The sequence below is a fragment of the Sarcophilus harrisii genome, chromosome 4 (assembly GCF_902635505.1).
Source record: "Sarcophilus harrisii chromosome 4, mSarHar1.11, whole genome shotgun sequence".
Lineage (NCBI taxonomy): Eukaryota > Metazoa > Chordata > Mammalia > Dasyuromorphia > Dasyuridae > Sarcophilus > Sarcophilus harrisii.
Window position 1 is genome coordinate 372,338,479 of NC_045429.1, and position 24,246 is coordinate 372,362,724.

General features: G+C 38.7%; 1 protein-coding gene across 2 annotated transcripts in view; it reads right to left on the reverse strand.

Moving 5' to 3' along the window:
* Positions 1-22,711, reverse strand: part of GNG4 (G protein subunit gamma 4) — a 97,232-nt gene extending 74,521 nt beyond the window's left edge. The window contains exon 1 of one of the 2 annotated variants that reach the window (XR_004233951.1): positions 21,826-22,711. The gene's annotated coding sequence lies outside the window, so the exon portion shown is untranslated. The remainder of the gene's footprint in view (positions 1-21,825) is intronic. The other variant, XM_031966936.1, reaches the window with a different exon arrangement.
* Positions 22,712-24,246: the final 1,535 nt, after the last annotated feature.

Below are 24,246 nucleotides of genomic sequence, written 5' to 3' on the forward strand. Positions count from 1 at the left end.
CTACACTACAGTTTGAGAAGAATTAAAGAATAGAGCTTTGAAGCAGGCTCCTGGTAATTTGACTGTATTCCAAGAGAAAATGTTTTAGCCATAATATGATATGTTTTTCTTTAAAGTGTGGCAAGCTTTCACACATCACGGCAATATAGTTGTCACCGTGAGGATTGTTTCTAAAAATGCAGAGGTGGTAGCATGGAATAATGTGGTAGTCGACAAATTGGGTTTAGAATTATTCTGTGTAGCTCTAGAAGGATTAATGGGTGAAAGTTGTACAGAGCAAATTTGAGGCTCAATGAGAATAGGAACTTTCTGCTTCCCAATTAGACCTGTCCACCAATGAGCTTGTAAAGTCACAAATTCTTTATTCCTTAAAGTATTTCAGATAAAAGTTAGATAGTTATTGGTTGAGGGGCATTATGCTGGTTATCCATTCATGCTCTAGGCAGTGAAATGGAATGGATATCCTATAGGATATCTTTTCCAATTCCAAGATTCTCTGATTCTGTGGAAGGCTGGAGATGTGTAAGTATGGCCCATGCACTTTCCCAAAGGGAAACTATTAAAAATACGCACATTCTCCTATAACAAGTATTTCAAATTTTTATTTTTGGATAGTGGAAGAAATATAAACAACCAGACATTGAGCCAATCTGCTCAAATAGTTCCTCTATTTGTTTGCTGGTAACAAAGTACATGGGAGGACCAGGGTCTGAGGGAAACTCTTCCTCCCCCCACTATTCAAATTTTTATACTAATACCTTTTTATTTTTAAAATACGTGCAAAGATTGTTTTAAACATTCACTCTCACAAAACTTTGTGTTCCAAAAGTTAAACAGGAAAGAAGGAAAGGAAGAAGGAAAGAGGGAAGGAAGGAAGGCAGAAAGGAAAGCAAGAAGGAAGAAAGGAAGGGAGGAAAAAAAGGAGGAAGGAGGAAGGAAAGAGGGAGGGAAGAAGGAAAGAGGAAGGGAACAAGGAAAGAGGGAAGAGGGGAAGGAAGGAAAGAAAAAGATCACTTTGGGGGCAGCTAGGTGGTGCAGTGGATAGAGGACCAGGTCTGAAGTCAAGAGGACCTGAGTTCAAATCTACCCTCAGACACTTAACACTTCCCAGCTGTGTGACCCTGGGCAAGTCAACTCCTATTGCCTCAACAAAAAGAAAGAAAAGAAAAAGATCACTTTAGGGTAATTTACTAAGCAAGCACCTGACTATTGCCAGACACTGTGCTAAGCCCTTTATAAATATTTATTTAGTTACTTGTTAGTACTCACTCTCCCATTCCTATTATTTTTGTACTTATCTGTTTACATGTTTTATTTTTTCTAGAAGAATGTAAGTTCTTTGAGGGAAATAACTGTGGATTATTTTTTTATTTTTGTGTCCCATATGTCTTAATAATAATTGTTTATTGGACTGGACGATCCAATTTGTAAAAGACACTGAGAATATTTGTCCTAGAGAAGAAAAAACTCAGGGCAACTCAATATCTCTCTCTTCAAATATTTGAAGGATTGTCAAGTGGAAAGGGGCTTGGACTTGCTTTATTTGAACCCAAAAGACAGAACCAGGGATACAAAGAAACAAAATTTGGTTAGATATCAGAAAAAGCTTCCTATTTTATGAGAGCTGTCCTAATGCTGAATGGGCTGCTTCAAGAGGTGATGGCCCCCTTCGTGGAATCCAAGAGCTTAGATGACCACTTGTCAAATGTATTATAGCAGAAATTTCTTTCATGATTGGGTTGGACTAGATGGCTCTCGTGTTCTGAGAGTTAGTGATAAGCAGTGTGCTATACTAGTGACTAAATTGGAAAAACATATGGAAACATAGTTAGATTCAAGGATAAAAGCATGACTGAACATAATGCCCACTAAGAAGAAATGCTATAGAGGAAGAATACATTTAGAAAACAGGAAGGATTTAGAGGATTTAGGTCTTGGTTCAACTTGATGATTGAGGAATGCACTAGTAGACTTCTCAGAGACATGAGACCCAGAATAAGACAAGAAATCAGGCATCTGGCCCATGACTCAGACCCCACCTTTTCAAACTAGGTAGTTACTAATTTTAAAACTCTATCTCTGCCTGATCTCGGAGGCAAATTCCCTCACTACTCTGTTGCAGGGCATCTCCAATTCTTGGAGAACCTGGAAGACCTGTCCTTCCTACCTCCACCCAACATCCTGATTTTTTGGGAATGGGCCAGACTACTGGAAAGAAGTCCACATCTACCTCTAAAAGGTTATTCATGTCTTATATGCATATTGCATTGGGATGGCCTTCACACAAGCTGTTTTTTATGCCTAGAATATTCTTCCTTCTCACCTCCTCCTCTTAGAATCCTCAACTTCCTTCAAAGCCCAAAGTGTCACCTCCTACATGATGCCTTTCTTGATTCCCTCCCCCACTCCCTGAAGTGACTGGATATGTAAAGACTCCTCTAGAAGTGAAATGGGGAGAGGGGAACAGTGGCCTGGGCCTTTTCAAAAGATGGAAGATGGCCAGGGGTAGAGGCTGCTCCAGGAAATGATGGCTGATGGCAAACCTATTCTTATTCCCTACTCCTTCAAATAGGTACAATTGGTGCTTTTTTTCTAAGAATTTTCTGTTATTCTGTAATAAACCGTGTCTCACCGAATTTGTTTTACTCCCCATAAAGTGCTGTAACTGACCAAGACATTTGTATTTCCTTGTGCATGTTGGCTAATGGCATGAAAGTGTGGGAACAGCTCTGGAAGCCACACAGAACATAGTGACTTCCCAGAACAGGGCTGGCATCCTAATTCCAGCCTATTGTTAGAAAGTTGTTCTTTCTTTCCACCTGGGGCATAATCACGAACTGCAAATGTTTTATAACCACACTCTCAAGGGCAGAACTGGGTCTTTTTGTCTCCTCTACAATAAATCTACCCTGTGATTTTGCAATGTAACTCAGGTGCCTGACTCATGAAAACCAGTGTGTCACAGGATCCATGGAGAAACCTGGTGATAGAACTGTATTTCTAACTCTATCTCTAGTTTCATCCCTCCATCCATATATTCATATACCCATCCAACCAGCCATTCTTTTTCTCTGTCTTTGTTTCTCTCTCTGTGATTCTTTGTCTGTGTTCCTCTCTATCTCTGTCTTTCTCTTTCGATCTGTGTCTTTCTGTCTTCTTACCCTTCATCTCCCCATTCCTCTCTCCCCCCTCCTTTCTTCCCTCTATCCTCTCCTTCCTTCCCTTCTTCTCTCTCTTTCCTCTCCTTCCCTTCCCTTCTTCCCTCTGTCTCCCTGCTTCCTCCCCCTCTTTTTTTCTTTCTGCTTCTCTCTCTCTGAGGGTCTCTCTGTCTCTCTTTCTCTAACCCTCCTTTCTCTCTCCCTCTCCCCCCATTTAATATATTTAGCACTGTCATTGATTTTGTCTTCCAGGAAAATATAATCTCTTTGAGGGAAGGAACACTTATTTTTTTTCTTGTATATTCATGGTAGTTACCAGCTTTAAGAGGATACAAAGGAAATCTCCACAGAAATTTGGGATAGTGGCTCCATGTCCCTGGCTGGTATGGAAGGGATCCAGCATCAGTGACTCTGTGTCTGCCCAGCCCTATTGAGGGAAGCATGCTGAGGGAGATTTCTAGCCACTCTGGCATAGAATGATAATTGCACATACAAAGGGCCTTTCTTCTAGCCTGGTACTAGGCCCTTTGAATCCTGCTGGCTCTCCTCATATGTGTCCTGTTGTCCATTTAGGGATTATGAGTTTGTGTAGTTGAGGCAGGGCTTCACCGTGCAGGGGAGTGAACTTGCCTTCCATGGCAGGAGCCTTGTCCCAGAGGCCCAAAGTATGCATGTGTGGGGTGTTTACTGGGGTTTGGGGAACAGCAACATAGGATCAGAGGAGAGATTAGGGAGGTCATGTTAGTATTCTGCCATTTAAAATGGGTTAGTCTCTCCTTGGACAAGTGGCCCCCATCTCTGCCATGCATCTCCTTTTCCTGGGAGAGTCCTATCCCATATTTTTGTCATGGAGGTGACCATGAGTCCTAGATAATCAAGCAAATATAGTGCTAGATTCTATCATCTGGAAAGATTTCAAGAATTGTCTATCTCACACCTTGTTTTCTGTGACCAGCAAATAGGAAGTTGGCCATCTCCCAATATTTTGGGGGGGAAGGAGGTTATAACAACAGAGGAAACAAAAAAAGTGTAATATTCCAGGATCAATAGGTTCCTTGGAACATCTGCCATGATGATGGCAGAGTACTGAGTAAGGACACAGAGCTCACACAGTTTTTAGAGTGCCCATAAACTTTAACTAGATCAAATGTGAGATCTCTGTCCACTGATCTGGAAGTGAACATATTGCTCCAGGACCTGAATTACATCACTCTTGATATTTTTGTTATAAATTGTATCAGAAGTAAGATGTCTGGAAAGATGTCTCACAGGTACTCTTTGAAGAGGTGATGCAATGAACTGGTATAATGGATTTTTTTGTAAGGCAATATTTATTATTTCAAGGGATATTTGGCTATCACATATTGCAGAACTAAGAAAAAGTATTTTCAAAAAGACTACCATAAAAATAATGACACTTTATATACCAACAGTGGGTATATAGGATGATGTGATAAGAGAAAGTCTACTGCATTTACTATGCAAATCAAATCAACATCCACTCTGGTGTGTTTGATGATGTCAATGCAAAAGCAAGAAAAAGTGAGGAGAGAAAAACATGATAAAGGAAAAGTAGGAAGAAATTAGAGATATCAATCTGTACATTTTACAGACGTAGCTAGTTCTTTGAAAAAGGAATTGGTAGACAGTAGGTATGGCTTCCAATGAATAAAACCATGAAATACCAAATAATAGATTTATTTTAACAAACAGGAAATGATTATTACTTATTATTTATATGGGAGTTTTCCCTGAATTAGTTGTCTATAGTCAATGCACTATCTTGTCAGAGCTAATATCAGAATTAGCATAAAACTAGAAAAATAATTGAAACACATTAACTATCAACTACTTAAATAAAAGATGAGAAATGCTAACAATACTGACTTACAGTTTATCTTCTATATATCTTGTTTATCCGTTTATTTACATGGTGCCTCCCCCATTTGATTGTGAGCTCTTTTAGAACATGGACTGTCTTTTACCTTTTTTTGGGATGGGGTAAGCACTTAGCAAAGTACTTGTCACACAGTAAGCATTTAATGTATTTTTTAACTGATTATAATCACTTTGTCTAGAAATTTAACCAAGGTAAGTTAATTGCTATGATAAAGAGATCTGACAATCCTAGTATGGGTCTTTAGTAAATACGAATTATTTTTTTTTAATTTTATTTTTTTAAAAGCTTTTTGTTTTCAAAACATATGCATGGATAATTTTTCAACACTGACCCTTATAAAACCTTGTGTTCCAAATTTTCACCTCCTTCCCCCCACCCCCTTCCCAGGGGGCAAGTAATCCAAAATATGTTAAACATGTTAAAATATCCAAACATGAATTATTAGAGAAAGAAGATTGCCAAAGTCAACAAATAAGAAAATAAAATTCCATGAAGAAGGATGATGGAAGAATATTAGTATGATCATCTTATAAAACAGAATCAGTGGAGGATAAAACCGGTTTTTAAAAATCTTGGCAAGACATCCCATTAAACAAAGTCAGCCCAAAGTTGATATTGGAAGGTGGACATTAGGAAAATAGAAAAAATATTTACAATGACTATTTTAACAAATATTTCTCTCTATCAAGAACAGTGGAAGAGACTCACAGCACAGTTTCAGATATATGTACAGAGGAAGCAGAAATGATATTAAAAAGAAAAATGATGAGAAGAATTGACAAATTGACCATTCATATTCAGGGAGGATCTATGCTGGAGGCACCAGGGGATCAATATGCAAGGTATCTAAAGGAAAGAACAATAGCAACAATGTGTGTGTGTGTGTGTGTGTGTGTGTGCAATGTTGTACCTTTTTAAGCACTGAAAATAAAGCAATCAAGAGAACATCCATGACTACTGTCCTAGTCCTACATATATATATACACATATATACATGTGTGTATACATACACACATGTATGTGTATATATACACATGTATGTGTATATATGTATATATACACATACACACAAGCCTTCTTTCTCATATTGTTATGCTACAGTCACCTCGAGTTGGGGAGACCTCAAGGTGACATTCCCTCTTAAGCATGTGAAGAGGTCTCTTCACATGCTTAAGAGGGAATGATTATAGCCTGGGGTTCTGGGACGAGTTGGGGCAACCTCGAGTTGGGGCGACCTCATGGTGACTGTAACATAACAACATATCCAAAATCTTTCTGGTTTTCATCAACATACTCAATGAAAGCATTAGTAGAAAGTAATCAGGCTTTCCAAAATAATATTCATTCATGGACCATGTATCTGCCATTTCACAATTAACTGAAAGTTGTAGAAAATATAGGCTCTCATTGTGCTTATTGTTTGCTGGTAATGAAAAAAAATTATTTGGTAGCAGTAAGCATTGCTTTACAGGCTCTTTTATGAAAAGATGTCTCCCCTTGATATATCAAAATTATTCAAGATTCTTTAGAAGACCTAACAACATAAATAATGACTATTGAATGACTGATAATAACATCAGGCCAGGATAAACAAACAAACAAATAAATAGTAAATAAGGTGTCTGTTTACCAAAGGCATTTATCTCCCAGTGGAGATCCAATGTAGACTATAGGTTAAGGAAGAATTCTCTGTGAATGGTAATGTCTTTCAGATGTTATTGTTTTGGCTTAACAGTTTTCAAATTGCATCAAGCCCCAGAGCACTGGAAAACTTCCAGGAGATCAGTAATCACTCAAATGAGTTTGGCCTGATCATCTATAAAAGAATGATCAAGTGGTGGAGAGTGACTATAGGCCAGGTTTCAGCATACTTCTGGATTTATATCTCATAGAACTTGTCTAACAGAATATATATCTGGGGTGGGTCCAGATTTAAATAGGAGAATGGGCTGATTTGCTTTTGGTTAATTACAAAGGTCCAAGCTCCTCACGAAAGACCCATCTTTTCAATACTAATATTCTACCAGTGTTGTAATTAAACTGTTTCTAAACAATTAAAAATGAATACCACGACAGAGAGCAATACATAGTAGTTGTAAGCAAGTTGCAACATATAATCAATAAGGAAGTCCAAAAAAGAATAAGACTAAATGATAGGGAGGGGAAAGGGTCATCTGGCAAGAATGAAGTAATACAGTTGGGCATCTGAAGTGTTTCATTCATATTCTTAAAATCACAGGAGAAAGAGAAAGAAAGCCATCAATCTATTGGAAGCATTCTTAGGAAAACAAAGACAATTTTGAGGTAGGATGAGCAGACATGTATGAGCTCCAGGTTGCATTGCTGGAAAGAACTCCCTGAATCAATGAAATCACAATATTCACTTGAGCACTGAGTATTCTCAGAGTTCTGGGCAAACATTAAGTGTTGAATAAATGATTTTTGGATGAGTGAATAAAAAAAACAAGAGAAAAACAAACAGATCTGGGATACATCTGGAAGTGAAGATTTTCTGAAGACATTGCTAATTATTTCTAATTTCTAATTCCCTTTCTGTGTGTTTGCTGTGTGAATGTGCATGAATGTATGTGTTCTTTTGGGGTGGGGTGCTTCTTATATGGCTTTTTGCCACCCCTAGTGAGTCAATAAAGAGCATCCTGGAAAGTGTCAATTAGCATATAAATTAAGCTGATACACCTGGAGAAGCTGTTTCAGGCTGTTATTTATCACATTTAATGTGAAGAACCATTGAGAACTGTGAATAAAAATCTCCTCTATCCCTTGACTAGATAAAGAATGAGGATGAAAATGGAGTGGGTGCCAGCTCTGAAGAACAAAAGAATAAGGGTGAATAAAGGACTTAGAGTGGCTGGTCATGGAAGTATGAGGTGGGGGGCGGGGGGAGAGAAAGAAGGGAGAAAGAAAACATTAAACTGTGTTTAGCATAACTCTTTCTATTTTCTATGTATGCATGTGTCTGTGTATATGTCTATATGTGTATATATATATATACATATATATATATATGTATATATATATATACACATAAGCTTATACTTATTGGATCCCTATCTCTTCTCTCTTCCCCACCCAACTGCATTTCCTTCCTGTTAATTTGAATTCTAGTGAACAAGGGTGAGAATTAAGTTCCAAGCAACTTATTCATAGGAGTAGGTATCCACAAACCACTTGACCAACAGATGTTGATTATGAGCCCATCATTGTGTATGAAGGTGAGGAAGGAAGGTCAGGGACAAACAATTGTTTTTCTAGGTTCTTGTTGGATCCTCTGGAAGATTTTGCTCACATACATGGATGTGATTTCCTGAATAAAAGGGAGGCTATTTTGGAGTCAAAGCTCTGAATACAGATGCCTTAGGGGCAGAGCTGCTGAGAAGGACTTTTACAAGGACTATGTGGGAGAATTGGCTTCCCTTTTTTCCCCTGACTTAGAGTGGCTGGTCATGGAAGATTCTGCACTGCTCACCATACCTGGATGGAGAAAATAAAGAGAGTTGTACAGTTTTTCAAATAGAGGAATAAGGTAGTCAAAGCTGGTTTATTGATAGATATTAAAAATGTGTGTGGATTCACCAACTTCTCATATTTCCACTGATCCCATAATAGTAACATGGAGAGTCATTGTGACATAATGGATGGTGGGGCTATCTTGGATCAGGAAGCCCTTGGCTTACACACTATATCTATTACCTGTTAGCAATGGGATATTGGGTAAATTACTTAATGCCTCAGTGCTTTGAGCGACACTTTAAGATTTTATCTGTCAGATAACTTGCCAATTTGAATTGGTGGAAGGAGTTTTTCAAACCACAGACTTCCCATAAAAGATGAATCCATAGGTCAAAACTCCCTAAAAATATCCCTCAAATCCCTCCAGCCCTTAAAAGACTCTCCTTTTTATTATATACTGTCCTTGCATGTGAAAAAACTAAGCTACCAAGAAACCCAGTGACCTATTTGCTCAGGTCCCTAAGCATGGTGGTGTTAGAGCTAGGATAGTGCCTGGGGTTCCTTTCTATTTTAATATAGCAGTTTTTCCTCCCTTACCCTTACCCATCTGATATTCATGTGTATGTATACTGATGAACCCATTTAGGGTACAGAATAACAATTTTTCCATGAGAATTCTAATCAAATTTGAATAGTAAGGATCATCAAGAGAACAAAAAAAGATAATGAGATCTTTAAAAGTTAGGAGTTAATGCTTGAGGGGGGAGTGCAGGGCAGGGGTGGGAGCTCAGAGATCTGGCTTCTAGGTGAATCTCATTTTATTTGTACAAGGTCACCTGGCAGCAGGCAGATACAAAATATGATTTAATTCAGTGGTCCTAAGAGATGTGTGACCCCAAGTCATCCACGCTCAATTTTTGATGTCATCTCCAATTCCTCCCTCTTACCCACCCCACATGGCCAATTAATTGCCATTGTTTGTCATTTTATTTTTCCATAACTTCTCTTGGACATGTCCCATTTCTTCACCCATAGCCACTACCATTACTAGTATTCCTGTCTCGAATCACTCCTCACTCTAATTTCTTCTCAATTAAACTCAATTTTTTCTAAGGCATAGATATGATACAATAACATGTTTACTCAGCAAACTCCAAGGGCTCCCTATAACCTCATCAAATAGAAAATCCTCTAGCATTTAAAACTTTTTATAATGCTGTTTCCCACCTTTCTAATCTTATACTTGTCTCTTCTTCACACATTGAATACAGAAATGATGGGGGTAAACCCTGAAACTGTCCTCCTTGACTGTTGGGGAGAAGCAAGAGGAGTGAACTCTGAAATTGTATCCTTTTTGATCTGTAAAAGAAGGGAGATTCAGAGTCTCAGACTCCAAAAAGTCTGGGAATAAAGTATATTTTCCAGACAAGCCTTTTCTAAGTTAAGTGGCTTCATTCAATTGGAGATCTTGGTCAAAATCACTCTCCATTGATCTTTTGGGGGTAGCCGGATCCTCTTCAGGAAATTCCAGGCTCTGGGGAAAAAAGCCTTCAAAATGATTTTATTCAGTTGGAGATCTGTGCCTGTTGAGTCGCTTGAAACTCCAAGATAAGTATCTAGGCCTGGGGGCACTGACAACATTGAGGGAATCTCATTCAATGGAATCCTTAGCTCTGCTATAAAGGACAATTCTAAATTCCAAATCTCTGCAGAAATCCGAAGTGGGATCATGCTATGTCAAGGAACCTCTCTTATTGGCACAGCTGCCTATCAGGACTCCTGCCTGCTGTAAAGATACCCTCTTCTCAGTGATAACCTTTGTTATTTCCCTAAGAGGATCTCTTGCCACAGAGGAAGGAGTCTGTCTTCCTAGCAAAACTGGTTTCTCAGTGCCAATAAAAATCCCTTTTGCTATTCAGACTTTTCGGGTTCGTGAATTCTTTCACAATGGACTTGTGCGTCTCCAACCAGAGGGGATTCTCACATCAATTTTCTACCACTAGACCTGCATCAGTAATACTGATCTACTTGCTATTCCTTGAGCAATTCACCCCAAGTTCAGTCTTGATGACTTTTCCCTAGCTGTTCCCCATGCCTCCTGATCTTCACCTTTTAGTTTGCCTGAAATTCTTTTAAGACTTAGCTGAAAACCCATCTTTTGTAGGAGGATTTCCCTAGTCCCTCTAGATGCTACTGCTTTCCCTTCTGGGATTACCTTCTGACTATTGGCTCTATCTTATATGTACTTAGTTATTTACATGGAATCTTCCCCATTGGACTGTGACCTCCTTGGAGGCAGAGATTATTTTTGTATTGATAGTGCTTAGCACAGTGACTGGCACATAGTAAATGCTTAATAAATGCTCATTGACTTACTGACCTGGATGACTTCAAGAATGGTGGAACCCTTGACAGAAGGAGGGAAGTCAGGGGAAGATTTTGGAAAAATAATGAATTCTGTTTTGGACACATTGGGTTTGAGATGCCTAAGTAACATCCAAATCTCAGTGTACAACAGACAGCTGTTGATAGCATTATGGCTGTCACCTGCATGGAAATAATAATTGAACCTGTGGGACCCTATGAGACCACTGAGAAAGAAAGTACAGAATGAAAAGAAAGGGCCCAGGATAAGACCTTGGGGTGGCATAAGGATGATGATTCAGCAAAGAGTACTGAGAAGGAATGGTCATCACCAGCCTTCTTTGGCAGATGGGATGCTCTCCAGCTTATTAGTGTCTTTTCCAAGATAAAAAGATGTGGTCTGATGAGGCTAAAGTACAATAGGTCCCTCACCTCCCTTATTCTTTGTCCCATTTTCCTCCAATTTAGTTTCTATCCTAAAATCACCTTTTCTCCATCTTGCCATTCCTTAACACTCTCAGTTTATTCAAGCTTTAAGGTACCTATTTTTATAAGATATATTTGTATTAATTCTCGGTTATTTGCCTTTGCAGGTGCATCTCTAGAGCACCTACCTTTGTTTCTTTGGACAAATCTTCTTTTTCCTCCTTTTTGAAATTCTCTCCTTTGAATCTTCAGAATTTCATTCTTCAGGGCTTCTCAGCCATCCTGGGTTGAGGTCTCCTAAATTAATTTAGGCTGTAGGATCTTTTCTCTGAGTTCTTTGAAATATGTTTTCCCCAAATCTAGGATACAAATCACTTTGTTCTAAGTTTTCTTTTTATTTCTCTACCATGAATTCTAAGATGAAGTGGTAAGTTCCTCATAAACTTCTCATTATTTCTACATTAGCATTTCTGCACAGAGGCAGTTAGGTGATGCATTTGATAGAGTACTAGGTCTGGAGTTCAAATCTGACCTCAGATCCTTACTAGCTGTGTGACCCTGAATAAATAACATAACCTTGTTTGCCCCAGTTTCTTCATCCATAGAATGAGCTGGAGAAGGAAATGACAAACAACTCCATTCATTATATTTGCCAAGAAAACCCTAATTCACAAAAAATTAGACACACTGAACAACAAAAATTTCTACTTAAATTCCTCCTTTTTGGAATTCTCCTTATTCCAGTTCCTCTCCCTTTCAAATAAAGGAACCCTAAAACAAACTAAAATTTTATTAGTTGCTCTATTTTGCCCCAATTTCGGAGTTGGGGTTAAGTGACTTGCCCAGGATCATACAGCTAATTTTAAATGTCTGAGATAATTTGAACTTGGGTCCTCCCAACTCCAAGGCCAATGCTCTAATAACTGTGCCATTCATCTACCTCTAGTTGCTCTACTTTTGAGAGAAAGTGTATGCTAGCAGGATGGTCTAAACAGTAAAAGTCCACTATTATTGCTATACTATAGTAATATACTGCCTCCATGCCAGGCTTTACATATTTCCCAAACTCATCTATTTCCTTCATCCGTCCAGATGGTCTGATATTGAGTGAACATCACGATTAGTTAAAATTGCCCAAATTTTGATGCTAAATTCCATTACAGGAAAAATTTCTGCATAATAAAGAGCTATTAAAGCCCTAGCTCCCTTTCAATGCAGCAACAGGGACATTCTTTGGGGAGGTTAGTGTAATAGGATATGACTTATTCCTTGGCTTTATATGTGTCTAAACCTTGGGAAGAAGTTCTAAGTCTATTTAGAAAACTGCAAAAATGATGGAGGGATTCTTAGGCAATGCTCACTTTGAAGCATTGCAATGTGGAAAGAATTATTTCAATCACCTGCAGGAAAGACCAAAAGGAAATTTAGTTATTAAGAATAACCCAAGCAGAGTGAAAGGAGGTTCCAATCATCAGTGACAAAAAGCACATTCAGAGCAGCTGGACTTTGTAGCATGATAGGAGTAAAGCTATTCTGAACTGTGAAAAAAAAAATGAGTTATATTTTTGAATATCTAGAAGGCATACAGTTTTGGAATTGGAAGACTCTTGGACATGAGTCCTTCACTTTGCAAAAGAAGAAACTGAGGCTCATAGAAGTTAAGTAATTTGCTCAGTAATAAGTTTTGATTAAAATATTCAGTCAGGGCTTAATAAATGGTCTCTACAAAAATTTCTGCAATACTGGTTCCTACCAAGAACTAAGGGTTCTTATCTTAAGGTCCATAAACTTGTTTTTAAAATATGTTGCTAGCTATGATAAATGTAGAAATATGCATAGAAGAATTGCACATGTTTAACATACATTAGATTACTTGCTAATTAGGGAAGGGGGGTGGGGGGAAGGAAAGGGGAAAATTTTGGAATGCAAGGTTTTGCAAGGGTGAAAGTTGTAAAATATCTTTGCATATATTTTGAAAATAAAAAGCTATCATTTAAAAATGTGTTTCTGGCTGTAATTTAAAAACCATCGCTTCCTCTGTAATCCTATATGTTTTATTTTATGCATTTACAAGCATTATTCTGAAAAAAGGATTTCTAGGTTTTGCCAGATGTCTAAAAGGATTTAGGACACCAAAAAATTGGTTAAGGTCTCCTACTATTAGACAGAAGTGAGTTGTAGGGACTGAGTTATCCAGGGCGATTATTGGTTGGTTGTTATGAATATGTTTCTCTAGGTTCTACCCTGAGACACATCTGCTTTTATTCTCCTTTGCAACAATTCCCATTAAACTCCAAATTCAACAACCTAGTTCAAAATTCACCTTCAGGAAACCATTGCTGAGAAAGAACTCTGCCCTACTTTGTCCCCATATAGGCTCTGCATCTAGGGTACCTTTGTTGGCATTATGCCAACCAAAAAAAAAACTATTTATTTACCTGTCACTTAGCGAATGTTTAAAAAAATTTATTTCCTTTAATTTGTGTGATTTCACCAGCTGTGCAACAATATCTTCAATAATAATAGCATGCTGTTGAATAACAGTAAGCTGTATACGTAGTAGAAAGTTGGTGTACCTGGTGACTTACAGGTAGCATTGCTGTCATTGTAAATAACATATTCTGGGACAGTGAAGAAAAATTTTTTTCAGTATGATTGAAATGACACTTGAAGCCAGGGTATAATATTTCCTGTCCCTATCTCAATGTCTCTGGGTCCTAGCTCTACTATGCAGAATGAAACATGGTAGTGTTCTGCTGGTTGTCAGGCTCCAGGAGAAAGTGTGGTACTCCTGCATCTTAGTTTCTGTGTTCTTAACAAGAACACAGTTCTTTAGTATCTTCTTTAAATTGTTCCTTTTTTCATTTCAATCCTCTCCTCTTCCTCTTCAAATGTGGTTGTTGATCACTATTCCTGTTACAATTCCTTTGCTTTAGATATCTGCTTGTTCAAAGTCTTGCTTTTCTATCTTTCCTTCTGGTGTGTGTGTGTGTGTGTGTGTCTGTGTGTGTGTGTGTGTGTGTGTGTATTTGTGTGTGTGTCTATCTATCTCACTCTTTCTAAGAAATGAGAATAACTTCTTCATAGAGATGAAAGTCTGAAGTAGAAGGTATAATACTGGTAAAATGTCACTTAATGGATTTGGGGACTGTTTTCCTGCACTCCCCCATCCATTTCTTTGGTTTCCATTGGGAGCAACAAATGCTGGGCAAGACCCTAGGAAATACTTAAAACATTTCTTTAATGTCCAGGGTCTTGGCTTCTGGTAACAAAAGTCCATCTAGAATCAGCCAACATAGCAATTCAGAAAGAATTGTACTCAGAAAGCATAAAAAACAAGGAAAATATATCTTGTAGTTTCTGTTTGTCTCTCTGTCTCTCTGCCTCTCTCTCTCTCACACACACACACACAGACTGGGGAACAAGAATGATTTTTTTCCCCCAATAGTGATGCTCTGGAACTAGATCCTAAACATATTACTATCTGAATTAATGGGATGATTTGCTCTCCATTTGTGATTTCGTGAGGTTTGGCTTAAGTTCTTTCTGGAACTCTTCACTGCTTTTTTTCTTTTAACTATAACCTGTCATTGTTCCTTCTTCTACCTACAATATGCTATTTTATTTTTAAAAGGCTTTATTGATGATTTATGTTTTTTTACATATCAGTTACATCCTAATTTCCTTCCTCTAAAAAAGAGTTAAGTAAAATAGACAAACACATCATACATATCCCAGATCATATGAATCATTCCATACTATAATCTACTACGTCTTTACTGAGAGGAGAAAATTATGTTTCATCTTCAGTTCTTTAGAATAAAATTGGTTATTATGAATTCTGGTAACATTTAATGTTGTTTTCCTTTAATGCAGTCATTATTTTCATTGTTCTCTTGGTTCTGTTTTGGTTCTACATCAGTTCATGCTTGTTTTCTCGTGTTTCTATGTTCCTCGTGTTTCTCGTTTCTTATGAAGTCATAATATTGTATTCAACTTGGCTATCAATTTTTTTAGTACAATTTTAAACACACACAATTCTCTTCTTCCTTTCCTTCCTTTCCTGCCTCCCCCCCTCTCTTTCTCTCTCTCTCTCCCCCTCCTTCCCCTTTTCCCCCTTACTTCTTCCCTCCCTTCCCATTTCCCCCCTCTCTTCCTCATTCTCTGTCTCTGTCTCTCTTCATCTCCCCTTTTTCTCCTCCCTCTTTCCCCCCTCTTCTCCTTCTCCCTCTTTCTGTCTGTTTCTCTATTTGTCTCTCTACTTCTCTGTCTCTGACTGTCTGTCTCTGTCTCTGTCTCTGTCTCCTCTCTCAGACTGGGGAACAAAATGAAATTTCCCCCCAGTAGTGGATGCTTTGGAACTAGATCCTAAAGTATAACCTGCCCCACCCCTGTTTCTCCTTTTGTGCTGCTCCATTGTACAGTGTGTAGATGATGACCCAAAGATCATGCTATACTGTACATCTTATATAAAAAGAAGGGGAATCTAGTCCATTTCATAACCAGTAGTCAGTTACTTTTTTCTGCTTACTAGAGATCTTTGAAATCCTGATGAGAATCAAAATAATGGAGAGAAAGATAGGAATGCTCATGTCTTCCAAGATTTGAAAGTCTCAGTTAGCTACTTTCCTTCTCAAAATTCTGCACCCATTCTGATACAGTGATGGGATGCCTAGAATGTATGGCCTCAGGGTAGAGGAAAGAAAGGTTTTTGATCTTTCTAACAAGTGCTTTCTAAGTGTTTTTTAAAATCAATCCTGATCTGAAGACTGGGGCATAGTTTAGAACATGGGAGTAACAAGTGGGATAAAGTGGGAAGTACTACAAAAAAGGAGTTGGAGGTTCTCCTATTAAAGGGGGTGCTAAGCAGAGGCTAAAGACCACTGATTGCTGTAGAAGAAATCCCTGTTAAGATACAGGTTGGTCTAGATGACCTTAGAAATCTGTTTGAATTATGAGATTATCTAATTTTTTGGGTTCAGAATTTGATGGACCTAAATCCTCCTCACCAAGGGTTCTATAGTGGGTAATAGTTCATAGGTTAATACATTGCATTTATATATAATTTTGAGATTTTTATTTCTTTAAGGTTCCTGGAGTATGGATTAAATCATTAGAATTGGAAGGGGCCTTAGTAAGTGTTACATAAGTCAATCCTATGTTCTTTCAGAGAAAAATTCCTCTTTTCTTCAGAGGAAACAGAAGCCAGGAAGAGTTGAAATTCACTTAATGTGACATAGTAAACAAAAGTGATTAATCATATATCAACTCCAGGAAGCCACTGGATCACACTGCCTCCTCCAGAAATCACAATATGTATTTTATATTTAAGGCTTGCAAAACACATTCCTTACAAAGCAGTTAAAGCATTATTATTCCTGTTTTTCAAATGAGAAAATTGAGAAAAATTCTGAGAATTTAAGTTACTTAGCCATGATCATACTATTATTATGTGTCTGAGGCTTAATTTTAACTTGGTCTTCTGACCCCAATCAAATATATATGTATTATGTCACAATCCTTCTCTCATATGTTATACAATTAGCCTTGGTTTTCTTGGGCTGTATCTTCAGTGATTTATACAACAATCTCCAGTGGTTCTTAAAGTGTGGTTCAGTGAATCCTGGAGGGTCTCTGAAATCTTTTCAGAGGTTTACAAATTTTAAATTAATTTTTTTCTAATATGATAAATATCTATTATGTAACCCATATAAACAAAAACTCTTTGGACATATTCTCAATAGTTGTTAATAATGTAAAGATACTGAGAAAAAGAGTTTGAGAACCATGATCTAGACAGTGAAGTGAAAGATCTTGCATCCATGTTATATGATGATTAACTGATAAAACTGTGGGTATTTAGCCTGGAGAAGAGAAAATTCAGGGAGGGCATAATGGTGGTCCTCTGGCATTTGAAAAAGGTTTACATTTATTCTAGTTGGCCATAGAAAGCAGAAATAGTATGAGTGAAAATCTCAAAGTTGCAAATTTCAGCTTGATAATTAGGAAAAATTTCCTAACAATTAAGACTTCTCTGTAAGTGGAATGGACTGCTTTGGGAAGGCTTCCCTATTATTGAAAAGCTTCAAGCAGAAATCAGATGGATCAATACACATAGTGTTTATTCTTTTGTGGGAATGAGTGGGCTCAGAAAGCCCTAGAGGACCCTTCCAACTCTAAAATTGATGATTTCATGAAAAAAGGGCACTTGGAGTCAGAGGACTTTGGCACTCTGCAGACTGTATAATTTTAACTAGTTCTGTGATTTTAACTTCTGTCACTTAACCTCTAGGAACCTCAGGTTCATACACATCTTCTCTATCTCACAGAGTTGTGAAGATCAAGTGAAATAATGTGTGGAAATACTTTGTAAACTAAAATGTTTTACTAATCTGAAGTCTTTATTATATGGATGGATTGTTGGGCCTAGAGTCAGGAAAATTGGAGTTCAAATCCAGTCCCAAATACTTATTAGCTATGTGATCCCTGGTCAAGTCACTTAATGTCTATCGCCTCAGTTCCTTCAACTGCAAGATGGGGATCATAATATTTCCTATTTCACTGTGTTATTGTGAGGATCAAAAGAGATATTTGTAAAGTGCTTAGCACATTGGCTGGCACATAGTAGGCACTAAATAAATGCTTATCCTCTTCTCCCATATTAATTACTATTTGTATTAGTTCTTCAATGGCAACAAATAATTTCTAACTCTAGTTTCTTCATCACTGAAACCTTAGGACACATCCATGTCCCCATTCCCAGAACTGAGAACATAGTCCCTTCATGAGGCTTCAATACCAACCAATAACAATTTTATTTGCTTAATTTCTACTTGGAAAAATGACTGCATATTAATTCCTGCTAGTTAACTTAATTAAAGTTGTTTGGAAATTAGAATGATTCACATAATAAGCTTACAAGCTTATTAAATTGATCTCTTCTTAAGCATTCTGCATTTTTTCACTGGCGGTGGGGTTTTTTATGGAGAGGGAAGAGAGACATTTTAGTCATTTTCTTTGCAGCATTTCATTCCTATAGCAGGTTGTTTTGTCTGGCTTTTCCTTGAGCTGGGAAAAATATGTTTGCATTTTGATTTTGATTATTTGTCAGTGTTTTGTTTTGTTTTTTTTTTTTTTTGCTTTCTTTCATAAATGGTTCAACCACTTATCCTTTTCAGAAACATTATGCAAATTTTTGATACTATAATTTACCTTCCTTTTTTCTCCCTTTACATTCATTTAGTTCCTATGACTTTCAATTAAAATGTCCTTGCAAACCAGAGTTGTATGAGGATTTTTCCTCCTAGATGTAGCTTTTTACATATTAAAGGAGTTAATTTCATTTTCTGATCAGCAAAAAATGAATAAGTAATCCTTTTCACCTGATTAGTAGAAATTCTGTTATGCATGAATGACTAGAGTGAATAAGAATATCAAATGAAAGAGACAATGTGCAAGATTGAATTAACAGTACATGCCTCACAACAGCATTATGAAAATTGAGCAGTTAATATTTTAAAAGAAAATCTTTTAGTTTCTGAAAAGAAAAGAGCAATATACAAATATGCATTTCATGCCCTAAAAAGAATAAGAGGTGGGGCAGCTAGATGGCACAGTGGATAGAGTTCAGGCCCTGAAATCAGGAGGACCTGAGTTCAAATTTGACCTCAGACACCTAATACTTTTTAGTTGTGTGACCCTGGGCAAATCACTTAATCCCAATCAGCTCAGAAAAAAAGAATAAGAGATATAAGAGTCGGATAGTGCAATATATTTAACAATAAAGAAGAGTTATCAATCCTCTCAGCCATTTGACTGTATTACTCAGATTACTCAGTAAATAACTGGCTAGAAAGAAGTAGAAGTGGTAGGGTATCTTATATAACCCCTTCTAAAAGTGGTTCTCAAACCATGTGGTGAAAGCCTACTGTGGAAAAAATCCTTCACTAGTAATGGAAAAAAAAGTGTTCCTTAATCCTCCTATACTTCTCTTTTTCTCTCTCTTTTCTTAGAAGGTATTTAAGTGGCTCAGAGGATAATGCAATAGGTTAAGAATCAGGAAGACATGAGTTCAAACTTATCCTGAGACTCTTAGTAATTGTGTGGTCCTTGGGCAAATCCCTTCTCTTTCCTTCAGTTTCTTCAATTATAAAATGGGGACAAACCCTATTTTCAGGGTTATTCATGAGGATCAAGTGAGATAATATTTGTAAAGGAGTTAGTATAGTGCCTGGCACATAATAGATATTATACAATTGCTTATTGCCTTATCTTCCCCTTTTCCTAAGTATCTAAGGTTTGAGAAAGATAGAGGGCTGTTAAAATATTTTAAGTCTACAAAAGAATAAGATTTGAGGGCACAGAAGAATAATCTCTAGTTTCCCCACAGAAAGCCCAGAAAATAAGTAGTATGGTCAGAAAACAAATCCACAGTACAGTGATGGGAATTTTCTCTTCTTGATGTCATTCTCCATGCTAACTAGCTTTAGCTAGGCTAGCTAGGAAGCCTAGGACCTTGCTATAGGTTTCCACTGGAGCAACATGCTTTTAAGGAGCAGGAGGTGTGGAGTTGTATATGGGGGTGAAGGAAGATAGGAGATCTAATTCAGCTATTACAAGTATTATAAAAGAGTTATTTCAATTTAACAATCCATGGTGAGGCAACATGACATTTGGAACCACACAAGGAAACATCTATTATACATGAATTCTTAGTATTTATTAATTTCTATGTTTATTTTTTCCATGATAGATAATTAGTTAAACCCTCTAAATTCACATTTCAAATGTATGTAGTACCTTATTTCCAGAACCCTCAAAGCACATATTTATTATCTCAATCTTTCCACAATAAACCCTTGACATAACCAGGACCAGCTAGTTAAAAAAAAAAAAAAATGAAGAAATCATTGATCACAGGAATTAATGTCGGGACCTGGACTTGAATCTGGCTCATTTGCCTACCAGTCTAATGCATTCTGCCTTGGGAGATTTTGCTCTTTGTAGGAAACATCACTCTTTACTCATGAATACTAATCTGACTGACACATTTTTATGGACAAAAGCTGGCACAGTCTGGTGGCTTGATGCCCTGTCTGAAACTGATTCCTGGTCTTGTATACCATATGTGATCCTCGGTGGTCAAAAAAAGGACAATAAAATGGAAACATTTAGGTAGCTGAGGTAGAGTGTAAGCACTGGCTCAACTTCATTATTTGATGAAACTTTAACCTCCATAAGTTTCTTTACACTTAAACTCAGAATACACTCTGAAAATGAAAGAAATTCATCTTCCTGAAGGTGTGAAATGTATTCATAGCCTTGCATACATAACTACCCCTCTAATATTCTTTATAATTACCGTTGAGATTATTTGGAAAACAAAATCCCAACCCTCTTCAATTCTGCTGAATTCAAGGACTGCAAACTCATTTTGGTTCAGCACCGGACCTATGGACAGAGACGTCATAAACCAAATCCCTTTTTTCAATTGACAAAAATCACCACCGTGCGTATATGTGTATGTGTATGTGTATGTGTGTGTGTGTGTGTGTGTGTGCGCTCGAGTGCGTGTGTGTTCTAAAAGGGCTAAGGAGAAAAGTCAGATTTCTAAGGTATTTATCAAATTCATTTGTCAATTTAAAGTATAAACAACCATCTAATACCTATTTAATAAACCTCGCTTTAGATGACAGGGAAAAATATGTTGGCTCTGCCAATAGCAAATATCTTTGACCTACATATAGAGAGAGGGGTCCCCAAGTAAAATTCTCTGGCTGAGAAGTAGCAGAGATTTTTCCAAAAAAGCATTTGCTCCACGAATTCTCAATGTGCTTTTCCTCACGATTTTCAAATATATTCCTGTACCATATAATTTGGATTTCATCAGGGCTGTGTATTTTGGTTGGAAGTTAGGAGAGGGAGTGTTTGGCAAAGAAAAATATCAAGAACAATACATTTCTCAGTGCTGTGCAAATAAAAGGCTTCCCATCTTTTACAAATATATTTGGATCATATGTGTTTGTTATATACATATGCCTTTACGTATACTCTCAATGAAATGCATATTTATTTTACCCTAAAAGCATGCCAGCATAGCTAAGCAGTTAAGACAACGCTTTTCTGAAAATACAAAACATTTTTCTTCCTCCCACCCCCCACACAATGTTTCCATTTATGTCCTTTGGGCGACAAAAAAGCTAGAGATCCTTTCTGTAGTTCCAGAGCCATACATACTTTCCAGTTGGAGTTTTTCTTTTGTTCTTGCCTTGCTCATCCTCCCTTATCTTGATCACCATCCCCCACATAAAAAAGTCGGAAAAGGTTTCGCGTTTCTTTTTTAAATTGCACGCATTCATGCTTAGCCGATCTCAGAGCCCTTGTAATAGCTAGGAGGACCTCCTTTTCTTTCCAATGCTGATGACCAGGGCTCCAGGTTGCATCCCACCTCTTGTCCCCTCCCCAAATCTATCCCTGCCTACAGGACGTGGCACTGCCTCAACTTACCCGGTGCTGGGTACCTGGGGCCGCTGGAGAGAACTAGGAGAGAGGGGAGACGCTCACGCACGGGCTTTGTCTCCGAAGCGGATCTCTAGGGTGGTGGCCAGACGCTGTGGCATCGCTCTTCATTTGGAAGTGGGGCTCAGCAAGCAGCAGCTACGGAAGCAGCAGCGGCGGCGGCGGCGGCGGCGGCGGCAGCGGCAACAGCATCACTGCAACAGCAGAAGTGGGAGGCGCGCAGGCTGGATGCAGCCGAGCCTCCCCTGGCACATAATGAGAGGCAGGCAGACCCACAGAGACAGAGCAGGGGCAGGATCGGCAGCTCCCGGGCTCCAATAACGCCTCAGCCTCGAATGGATTCACTATGGAAACGCGCACGCCCTTCGCACCCCGACCCTCCCTCTGGCAGCCCAACCCCCAAGGCCGTATCTGCCGCCTCCGCGGCTCTGGCCCCGCTCCCAAAGTCCCCCCAGCCCCAGTCCCTGCGGCGCGCGCCGCCCACGCGCCTTCGGAGGCCAGGGGAAGGGGAAGGAGGCTAGGGAAAGACCACGCAGAAAGGGGGGTGTGTTGGGGGGGGGGGCGGGTGTGAGTGTGCACTGCCGAGACCCTCTCCATGCTCATTTCCCCCACTCCACCCCGTGTCCCCCATAACTGTCTGTAGGAAGAATCTCTACAACCTTGGGGATCCTCTCCATCCTTCCCCTAGAAATAGCCCGTTCCCTGTTTCTCAAGGTTTGGTTATGAAATAGGGAGAGATGTAACCTTTGCTTCTACCCTCATCCCTCTGGCTCCTTGGGCCCTCGATGGTCGCGCCCACTTTGCGGCAGGGTCTTTGCCTTTCTCTAGAGGAGTCGGGGAGGCAAAGGAGCCAGGGGGGAAATCCCCGCCTGCTGCTGACGTCAGATGGTGCGTCACTCGGGGCTCCCGCACTGAAGTCTCCGCGTTCTGGTGGCAGAACGCACGTGCCCCGGGTTCCCGGGCAGGCGGTCAGGAGGCCTCTGGAGCCCGCCAGAGAAAGGAGCAGGAGTGTTTCGGCGTCGCCCGCTTTATTCTCGCCTAGCTGGTTTAATGGATCAGGGTGTGTCCAGTTCGCGAATGCTTCCACCCTAGCCATCGAATAATTAAAGTGGATCTTTTAAGTGGGGAATATATTTCCCTTCCATGCTTCGTGGCAGTTGCAATTAAAACAAGATAAGGCACAGAAAGTAACAAAGGGAGAATTGTACCTGAACTTGGCGTTGAGGGAGGGAATAAGGGGTTAACTAATGTGCTCTGCGAATCCAGTCCCTTAATTTCGGGAGCTATGAAGGTAGAAGAGGTAAGGCTATACCAAGAGAGAAAGTATGGTAGCTGCATCGAGAGAGAGGGTGCTTATCACTTCAATACAAGTAAGAAAGAGTAGTACAATGTAGAAAAGTTACAGTTTCTGGGGCTAGCAATTCACAAATTAATACCTGTGGAGAATAGACTGTTTTGGAAACAGTGGTTAATTCCTAAATAGAAAGGGTTTGTCGATTAGAGATTATTTTATGTTTACTACTAGTATAGCTATGTTTCTTTAGCTAGAAATTCTCAAGGATGATGCATTTTTCTTTTTCAAGATTAGATATTATAGAATATGCCAATTAAAATAATACAAAAGCATTTTTCCAGCTCAACTACTATTTTGGAGAAATAACTCAGTATTTTGGAATCCTTTGCACAAGACATTAGGGTTGATGATTAGAAGACAATTTCTGGAAGCCTTTTCTCATCTTACTCCTAGCAACAGCCTTTAAATGTCAGAGCACTTGTTTCTGAAATGTCTGATCTTTATTGATTTGACATTTGCCCCAGACAACGCACATTTTAGTTGAGTCCAGAATTCTAATAAGATCTGTGAAGTCAGAAAGGTTCACCTGGGGCCCAGAAACATCTCACATTGATGTCTTCCGGTCTCTAAGGTGCATATTTGAGGTAAGAAATAAATTTGGTTAAAGAAGTGTTGGTGCAGTGACATTTTTGGCTGAATAATGAGAAATTCATACACAATCTATGTTTAGAAGTCCATAAACAAGCATCTATTAGGTGTTTACGAGTTTCTATATATACAATAAACAAGGAAAGGGAAAAAAAAAAGGTCTCTGGTCAGTTCCAGTGGGGGAAGCAATTTTCTGTACATGACATATACAGAGCAAATAAAACATGATTTCAGAAAGCACCTGGAGAGGTGGGGAGGGGGTGGAATAAGAGGGTTAAGAAGAGGAGCAGGAAAGGTCTTCTGAGGGTAGAATTTGAGCTGAGTCATAATTGGAGCCAGGAACATTAGGAGTGAGATGAGGAAGGAAAACATTTCAGGGTATGGAGGTAGCTATTTTGGCAGCTCTGAGAAGCATAGGTAGCTGAGAACTGAGGCAAGTAGACTGGGTAAGAGATACTGAAGTTTTG